The 9,471-nt window shown below is 39.8% G+C and overlaps 1 pseudogene; it reads right to left on the bottom strand.

Annotated features, from left to right (window-relative positions):
* Positions 1 to 8,413: 8,413 nt before the first annotated feature.
* On the bottom strand, positions 8,414 to 8,775 carry LOC118625598 (annotated as a pseudogene).
* Positions 8,776 to 9,471: the final 696 nt, after the last annotated feature.

Below are 9,471 nucleotides of genomic sequence, written 5' to 3'. Positions count from 1 at the left end.
ATGTATTGCACTTTCTTCTAATCTATTATCTGGCTCCTGCATGAAAACTATGTCAGCCGTGTAGTTTTAAATATTAAACTTTCTAATGTCGCTCAAGAAAACAACAGATCTTAAACCCAATATTCAGAGTGTGGTTCTCTACCGATGATAGAAATAGATAATTCTAAATGTCCAAAGTCAGACCATATTCAGGGGCAAGAAGCTGAAATTTGACTTTTAAAGTGTCATATTTCATTTTGCCCAGACAATAATTCTCTGGCATTGTTTGGACACCTATTATGTGCAGAGTGTCAATAGACTATCAGTAAGAAACATGATTTTAGAGCTCTTTTAATTGCAGAAATTTTTAGTCAACAACTTCTTCTCTTTGTCCCTTGAATTGTGACCCTTCTGCTGAGTGAATTATGACATTCCTGATTGAGAAACAGATGATCTTCTGTCTTGATGAAGGCTTTTCTTAGTAAAATCTCCTCCATTTCCAAATATGTCACCTCCAGTCCTCCTTCACCTTCCCTGCTTCATTGGTGTTTACTTCTTACATATTTCTTACATAGTTGTTTCTGAAGCTTTTTCATCTTTAATCCTGCTACAAAGTCCTAAACCTTAAAGTCATAATGACTCCACGTAATGTTACTATTTAGTTACTTTAGTGTCGCCGTTGGATCTTACATGTTAATTATTTAAGAAATATTGGAATTTTGGGATATTGGGATACATATTTGAAAATTTTGGAATGAATATCAGATCTTCAAATCAGATCTAAGGCAAGTCCATGTCATCTTCTCTAGTAATGCCTGGCATGGTCTCTAGTAGATGCACCAAATATCAGTGCTGCCTGATTAGTTGTTTCTCCTGTTTGTCATGCTGTCTGTCATTCTCACTTCTCCCGCTGCACAATCACTCACTAAATTTTGGCTGCTATCTATCTTTAGACCTACACCTATGACAAGGCTAGGTGCCCAAAGGATGTATTGTATAGCATTGTATAGCTGGGACTCAAGTGGCTCACTTTCAATGTTATCTCATATTGAAATTATACAGTCATAAGGAATTACAAAGAAATCCACAAAATTTTAGAGTTCAGGAATATAGAGGAAAAAAATTTCTTCCACTACCCATTTAGATTCTCCAATTGAGGACCTTTAAATTGGACTGGCCAAGGACAGATCAATAAGGGGAAAATAAACAAAAGTTTACCAACACGTACAACATACATGTGGCACATGAGACTACCTGGTGGTGAGTGCCTCAAAGATTTGGTTAGAACTTAGCCTCAGAAATCATCCTCAGAAAGGAGTAATACACTGTAGAGAAGTGGAAAGGACCTTAACTCTTTAGAGGCAGAAGGTTGTGAAAAGGCGAATACATGAAAAACTAATGGGAGATAAAGGCTAGTTAGTAAAGCTCAGTATGTAAATTCCTCTGGTGCTGTCTCCAAACTGCAGGAGTCTAAAATTGCTTTCAATGTTTAACTTTTGTTCCTGGTAGAGACAGAAGGAGGGACGAACGTCTTTGTAAATGTGTGTCCTGCACTTAGACAAACACGGGAGGACAAAGAACTTTTTGTTCTCAATCGCCTTCAGCTAAAAAAAAAATACCTATGCTAAAGTGACACACTTTGGGGAGGCATAGTCTGCCCCCCTACAGTAATTAAGATGCCCTGACCATCTACTTGCAAGACAGTTTAAAATATCCAAATTTCTAAGATTGGGATCATTCAAAGGTAGGAAATCAAGATGTATAAGTGTTACTCAAGTTGGCAAAGCAGTACTAACACTTCAAGAGCGATTGAAGGGATTAGCAGGAAAATGTTGAGAAACATTTGATGGGTAATAAGAATCTTTAAGCAGTCCTGGCCAGTTTGGCTCAGCGGTTGGAGCGTCAGCCTATGGTCCAGAGAGACCGGGGTTCAGTTCCCGCTAAGGGCACGTACCTCAGTTGCAGTTTGTCCCCGGTCCTGGTTGGGTTGTGTGGATGGCAGCCACTCGATGTGGCCTGGGATATGTACCTGTCCCCACCTGTCCGTGCTTCCCTACCTGTCCCCCACCTGTCCGTGCTTCCCTACCTGTCCCCACCTGTCCGTGCTTCCCTACCTGTCCCCCAACTGTCCATGCTTCCCTACCTGTCCCCCAACTGTTCATGCTTCCCTACCTGTCCCCACCTGTCCGTGCTTCCCTACCTGTCCCCCAACTGTCCATGCTTCCCTACCTGTCCCCCAACTGTCCATGCTTCCCTACCTGTCCCCCAACTGTCCATGCTTCCCTACCTGTCCCCCAACTGTCCATGCTTCCCTACCTGTCCCCCAACTGTTCATGCTTCCCTACCTAACCCCACCTGGCCGTGCTTCCCTACCTGTCCCCACCTGGCTGTGCTTCCCTACCTGTCCCCACCTGGCCGTGCTTCCCTACCTGTCCCCCAACTGTCCATGCTTCCCTACCTGTCCCCCAACTGTTCATGCTTCCCTACCTGTCTCCACCTGGCCGTGCTTCCCCACCTGGCCGTGCTTTCCTTGGGTCATGTCTTCTTTCTTCTCAGGCTGCTTGTGTTCTGATCATCCTTCAGAAGTCGTGGGTCAGGTTACATATACTTGACAATACTGATGTATCTCTCTTTTAAAATACGTTTTTAATAATTTTTAGAGAGAGAGAAACATCAATGTGGGAGAGGCATATCCATCAGCTGCCTTCTGCACGCCCCCTACTGGGGATCAAGCTGATAACCTGGGCATGTGACCCAACCAGGAATTTACCCGGACTTTTCAGTCCATGGGAGAACACTCAATCTACTGAGCTACACGAGCCAGGCCTGATGTCTCTTTTCTTTAATCGTCTTTTATTGTTGTTCATCTATTACAGCAAATCTAGTCCAGCAGATGAACATAGGACACACTCAGTCAACTTCATGATGATTTATTTCTCTGCAGATTGCACCATAAAAGCAGAAGCTGTGCATATAAGTCAAAGCATGATATTTGCTACACTGATTCAGCTGGGCATGGCCCTTATCAGAACCCTGTCACCTAGTGGGGCATAGAAAGCATTGCTATGGAGAGATGGTTGTGCTTGAGGCTAACCTCAAATGCCAAAACGAGCTCCCAAAACACCACTGTGTTCCTTGAAAACCCGCATGGAACTGTCATTGGTGCATTTTTCAGACATTTATGTGCTACTTATGCTTCTAACTTGTACAATCACTTGATTTATGAGCAAGATCAGATATAGGGGAAATTGTGAAATGAAGAAGCCTCTTTGTAGGCATTCTCCTTAATTCTCCTCTGTTTCTCACCTCGGTTTATCCAGTGCTTGCCTTTCCGATCATGTAGGGAACTGGAGTAGGTGACACCAGTTTCTGTGCTCTGCTTTTCCAGCAAGATTGGCCTCGTGAAACGTGAGCAGCAAGTGCCTAAAGTGAACAGGTGCATTAGGACTGGAGGAACTGGAAGCTATCAGAGTCAGGCCACTGAGGAATATGTAGAAATGTTTTAAATTAAAAAATTATATATACTATTGCTTACACGATTGGCAAAAGACTGACTCATTGGCTTTACTTTTTTTTTTTTTTTTCAACAAGAACTGATGCTGTATAATCAGGCCGAGATGCTCTTTGAGAGAAGAATAGCAGAACTCAGTCATTCACTGTATTCTGCTGACACCCGCAGGGCTGAGATTTGCGTTAGGTGTTGCAAGATGTGCAAGAGAGACTTTAAAGTCAGAACAGAGAATTCAAACTGAGAATCTGCCCCTGTCTAGTAAGTAGCCTTGGCAAAAGGCAACCTCTTTGGGTCTCAACTTTCTCATCTGTTCCCGTTGTCACCCAACTGTTGCGAAAATTACAGGAGATGATATTTGTGTAGGTATATTCCCATTGGAGGCTCACTAGATGAGTCCACGGCCATAGGAGCATGATAACATGTGTAAGGGATATCTCTTTTTCCTGTATCACATTCATCTCTCTCTCTTTTATTTTTATCCACACCTAAGGACATTTTTGCATTTATATTCAGATAGAGTGGGAGGAAGAGAGAGAGAGAAACATCTATGTGAGAGAGACACATCGAATGGTTGCCACCCACATGACCCCAACGAGGGCCGGGAACAAACTGCAACTGAGGTACATGCCCTTAGCAGGAACCAAACCTGGGTCTCTCTGGTCCAAGGGCTGATGCTCTAACTGCTGAGCCAAACTGGCCAGGGCACATCCATCTCTTAATAAAAAATTTATGTGTGTGGCTCAATTGGTAGGAGTGTTGTCCCAGTACAGTAAAAGGTAATAGGTTCAATTCCCAGTCAGGACACACAGCCAGGTTGCCTGTTCTATCCCTGGTCAGGTTGGGAGCTGGAGGCAACCCACTGATGTTTCCTCTCCCCTCTCTTTCTCCTTTCTTTTCTCTAAAAAACAATAAAAAATTTTCTGTGGATATGGAAAATGCAACACCAGGTCTGAGCTCACCTTCAGCATGTGAGTAATTTTTTACCATAGGCTCTTTTGAGCCAAAGAAGTAGCTGTTTTTCTTTTAGTAGTATGAAGTCCACCTGAAACAAGTCTGTGTTAATGTATAGTATTTATGTATGTGCGCTCACTGGTTGATGAATCTAAAGTTATTGAGTGGTTTTGTTTTTTCCCCCTGTGGTCAAAGGGGGAATGGAGAAGATTCGGATGGAGAGGGTAAACTACATTAAAGCTGGGTCCTATAAGAATGTATCCCCACCAGAAAAGAATGGTAGTCAAACCGACTTAACATTGGCCTCGTCTGAAATTTTCTTTGGATTCTACCAATAATAGCAGAATAGCAGGACATTAGTTTATGTAGGAAAGGCTTCTATAATCAGATTAGTGACTCTGCTATGTTTCAACTGTTCCTGTCCACTCCTGTGTTTCACCCCACTGTGCATGTGCAGGTGTATGTGCACAAACACACACACACACACACACACACGCACCCCACTCACAGCCAAGAAGAAAAAGAAAAAGTTGTAATGTACCCAACTTACTTCTACCCAGAGGTATGAACACTGTATAGGAGAAGGCAAACACCAACATCTTTGCTGAAGTAGGTAAACCGTGTTAATATGAGTACTAGCTGGCCAATAGCAAAATGAGGGGAAAAAATAGAAACAAAAGATACATATACATTTTAAAATTATTTTTCTCAGTGTTTGGTTAGATATGACTTTAACATAACCATTCCAAGCCAACAAATTCTCAAATACGAAACTAACTGATCACTTAAAATGGACACACACTACAAACATACCACACATACACCACATACACTAACTCATGTGAATATTCATAGGTGACAGGTAAATAGTGAGTGTTTCTACATCTCTGAGTGATTTATAAAAGTATCTCTTTGAAAGTAAACTTAGGATATCCACCAAAAGCAACCTTTCATATTGCAAAATATTTTAAATGTAAAAACGTTTTCAACAAGTATCTGTACTTTTTATCAGATCATTAATTTATGTAATTATGGAATTTTTCTGAATGAGCTGTGTGGCAGAATTTTATTACATAATGAGTTCTAATGTAAGAAAGATAAAAATGGGTTAACTAGTATATAAAAGTTCTGATAAACTTTAGTAGAAATACCAGTGTAAATTTAAAGATGAAATATATACAATCAAGCCAAAATTAAAGTTTGATGCTAAATAGACAGTTTTCCTATAACTACTTTTTGATGTTGTTTACCGCTTGTGATTCTCACCAAGATACATTACTAGCCAACCGCAGATACAATTTTTTTAAATCAGAAGTAGGCAGCGACACTAAAATGGAGAAGAAGCACAACATGACTTTATGAATGGTAAAAACTTCCTTGCCTGAATGTGCACTGGTAAAGGATATTGTTAATATTGATTTCTGTTCATGCAAGTGTAAGAATGTCAACAAGATCAATTCTTTTTATCCCATCTGTTGTTGTAGGATAAAAAATATCTACTAAATGCCCAAACTGAATTTAATATAACATCATGGTTTAGATTTTACATTTACTTTTAGCCTATCAGGTTTTACTTTTTTCAGGAGGAGTAAGAAGTAAAATATTGATGATTTTTTACTCACTGCAATCACCCAAGGTTAATGTGCAATTTCACTGAAAAGGACTGAAGTAAACCAAGATTTACAGTTACTTCTACAGAAAGTAATATCCTTGGGCTAGAGTAACTGTCATTAATTTTTTTTTTCCCACATCCAGGAAATTTCAGGTTAGTTCTAAAGAAATGAATACCTTTTAGACAAAAATTAACTTGATAAAATAAAAAAAAAAAATTGTATTTGCAATGCACATGAATACAATGGCAAAACTGTGACTTTTAAAGCAAGAAAGGCCATATATATATATGGTAATTCGACATACTATTTTTTGGTTACAATTTCTGAGTGAGAAATGTAATAGAAAAAATACTACATGTAATAAAGATGCTTCTCCCCCACCAGTATAGACCTTTTTTTATACACAACTGGAGTATTTTTTAATGTATGAAATAAGTAAAATTGTAACTTACAGCATGAAACCTCCTACAAAGTACAGTGAACAAGAAACAGAGTACAAACTCTCTCCATTGTCAACAATGTGCTACCTGATTCAGTCCCTTATACCTTTCTGACTTCAACTCACATCATATTCCTCTTCTCCAGTCTTTCACACTTGTTTTCTCTGCCCCCCAAAACCTTCTCTCCACTATTCTCATAGCATCTGCACCTTCTCCATCACAATCTCAACTCAAAAGTCACCTCTGAAGGAGACTCATCCTAAATACCTGACCCAGAGCAAGATCCTCATCCGTCCCCCATCTTGAGTTTTTGTTGTATTTACCACTCTCTGAAATGATTCAGTTTGCTTATTTGTTTATAAGTATTTCAGGAGGTCAGTAATACTGTCTTTCTTTTGCAGAGCTATATGCTTGACAGAGAGTAGATACCCAATAAATATCTATTGGATTAATGGGGAACTATGTTGACTGTCATATTAGGATATTTTTAAAATTCTTACATTTGCTTTTATTAATTATTCTCCCAGTGTTTTTGTATTTTAATAAAATATATAAGTAAGAAGGATTACTTATACATAAACATTTACCAGGCTTCTACAGAAGAAAGGAATGATAGGGAATATTAAATGGGGCTGCTTATATTAAGAGGGCTTAGAAAACACATATGCAAGTTACTTTTAGAATTCATCCAACATTCTTTATGTTTAAATTATCAGATTCTTTACTGGTTCACGCACGTGCTCACTTACTTGCAATTTCCTTGATTTCACGTGTATGTGTTTAGCCCCCACTGTGTGAAAGGTAGTATTCACGATGTTTGAGATAGACACAGGATTGTTGGAAGTTAGTTGAAACTGGAAAAACAGAACAGATAGGGGATGAGTGGCGGGCTGTTCTACTGGTTATTGGCTCTTGCGTACGCACAGGATTGTTCACCTGATGTGTGCTTTGCTACCTGTTCCTCGAGATCAATATTCTTTTCAAAAGATTTATCTCATACACACATGCCAAATTTGCCATTTTCTTTACCTATGTAATTATTTTTATTACTCCCACTCTTAGTTTCATTGCAGTGCATTTTTTTAAAAACTAATGTTTTCAACACTTCCCCGGCTCCTGCTCTGTTCAGACATAATGGAAACAATGCTATTCTCAAAAACAAGATCACAACTAGGAAAATATACCATTGCCGCTGGACAAAGCCCGCAGTGGCTGCCGGGCTCTCACGCCGCCGCTAATGCCTTCTGGTGCTTTTCCACTCTGCTCCTTGTTTCTTTCCTAAAACTGACAGCAAACCATACTCTGTTTTTAAACTAATTTTGTTTCTCTGACACAGGATTTTTAGCTTCAGAAAACAGACTCATATACAGTTTTTACTTTATTTATTTTTTACTAGTGTCAAACCTATTACTTATAGTTAAAGTACTTTTTGAAATAAATTGAGTGTATTTGTAAATGCTCGTTATGTCCCATAATGTACCCAACCATTGGTCTGTGGAAAGCATGTTTATTAACCTAAAGGCAGTTGATTGAGATGGAGAAGCTAATTATTCAGCTTTGCAATGTAAAACTGCGTGCATTGTGTTGAAGCAGAACTTTCTGTCTCTGCTGACTTTGTTATTTTTCACTTGTATCAAAAGAGAGGTGGTAGAAGGGTTTCTCTTTTTTAAGACTTAGAATAGATTAAACCATATTAAACTATTGTGATATTGTAGATATGAGATTTTTTTGTTGAAAATTGCTCAGAAGAAAAGGCAGATTGTGGTGCAAAATGAAAATTCAAGAAACAAGCCTTTGGTTGGGGGAATGGGGTAATTTTTTTCCCCTCCGGACCTCATAATAATGAAACAGGGAAGAGAATGCCCCACTGCTATTTTTTTTTTTACAGTTTTATTTTTGTGTATACATTTGCTTAACAATCACTGACTTTCTAGGACAGATTTAGGTAAGTGAAGAGCCTTTATAAATAGTTTGCATTTTCTAGAACCAATCTATGCTGCAAATTCGGTCCGGAGCAAAATGAGAAATAACATCTTTCTAAAAACAGGTTTAGAAATTCTGACCCAATAAGTTAAGACGTTTCCTTTCTCTGGTAGCAGGGCCAGAGGTATAGCCTTCACAGGTATAGCCAAGGAAACAGGGCACAGACCACCAAACACAAGTCCAACCAATCCACCCCGTGTTGCGATACAGGTTTCACAATTCAGATCACCTGTACTCAGCGGTAAACTTACAAACCTTTGTAGGATATGTTTGCCGTTAAAAATGGGATCGCTGCCATTGGCAAGCCAGCAGCTACACCAGCCTATGTCACATTTAGGATGCACCGGAAAACACTGTTTGCTCTTGGGCCACAGCAAGTTTTCTGGTTATGATACCAAAAACACGTTTGTTCTTGACAGTATCACCTGGTTCGTGACTTCGCATCTTGAACCTTACCCTCTCCTCCCAGCAGTTGGTTCCTCTCTCCCCACTGCTCTTGATGGAGATCTAAGCCGGCTTTGCCTGGTAGCAGGTGTCAGCTAGCAATAGGGGATTCGTGAGGCTGATTCCGGGCCAGAGGCTCTGGGAACCACATGTGTCAGACGGTGTAAATAACCGCTGATGGTATATACCTTTTTGTTAACTATGAACTTTCAGTTAAATTTTTTTTTTTTTTTTTTAGGTTTCAACTCAGTCACAATCCTGCGGAGGGAGTTTTAGGAAGAAACTGACTCTAGCCCTTTGTCGACATGTTCAAGTGAGGACTGTGCTTGTCCCACTCCCGTCGCTGCAACGGGCCAAAGGATTGGGAGGCCTGCGGAGTGGGCAGGAGGGGGAGCCATCCTGCAGACTGCTGCTCAGTACTGACGATTATAGCTAATTATAGCGACAACAGCCAAGCAAGAAGCAAAAGAGTAAAGCTCTTAATGTTTATTGAATGCTTACTCTGTTCTAAGTGCCATAATATATCAGTTTATTGAATTCTCCCAATACT

The sequence above is a fragment of the Molossus molossus genome, unplaced genomic scaffold (assembly GCF_014108415.1).
Source record: "Molossus molossus isolate mMolMol1 unplaced genomic scaffold, mMolMol1.p scaffold_m16_p_11, whole genome shotgun sequence".
In the NCBI taxonomy this organism is placed as follows: Eukaryota; Metazoa; Chordata; class Mammalia; order Chiroptera; family Molossidae; genus Molossus; species Molossus molossus.
Note: the sequence above shows the minus strand (reverse complement) of the source record. Positions and strands in the feature narration are given on the sequence as shown.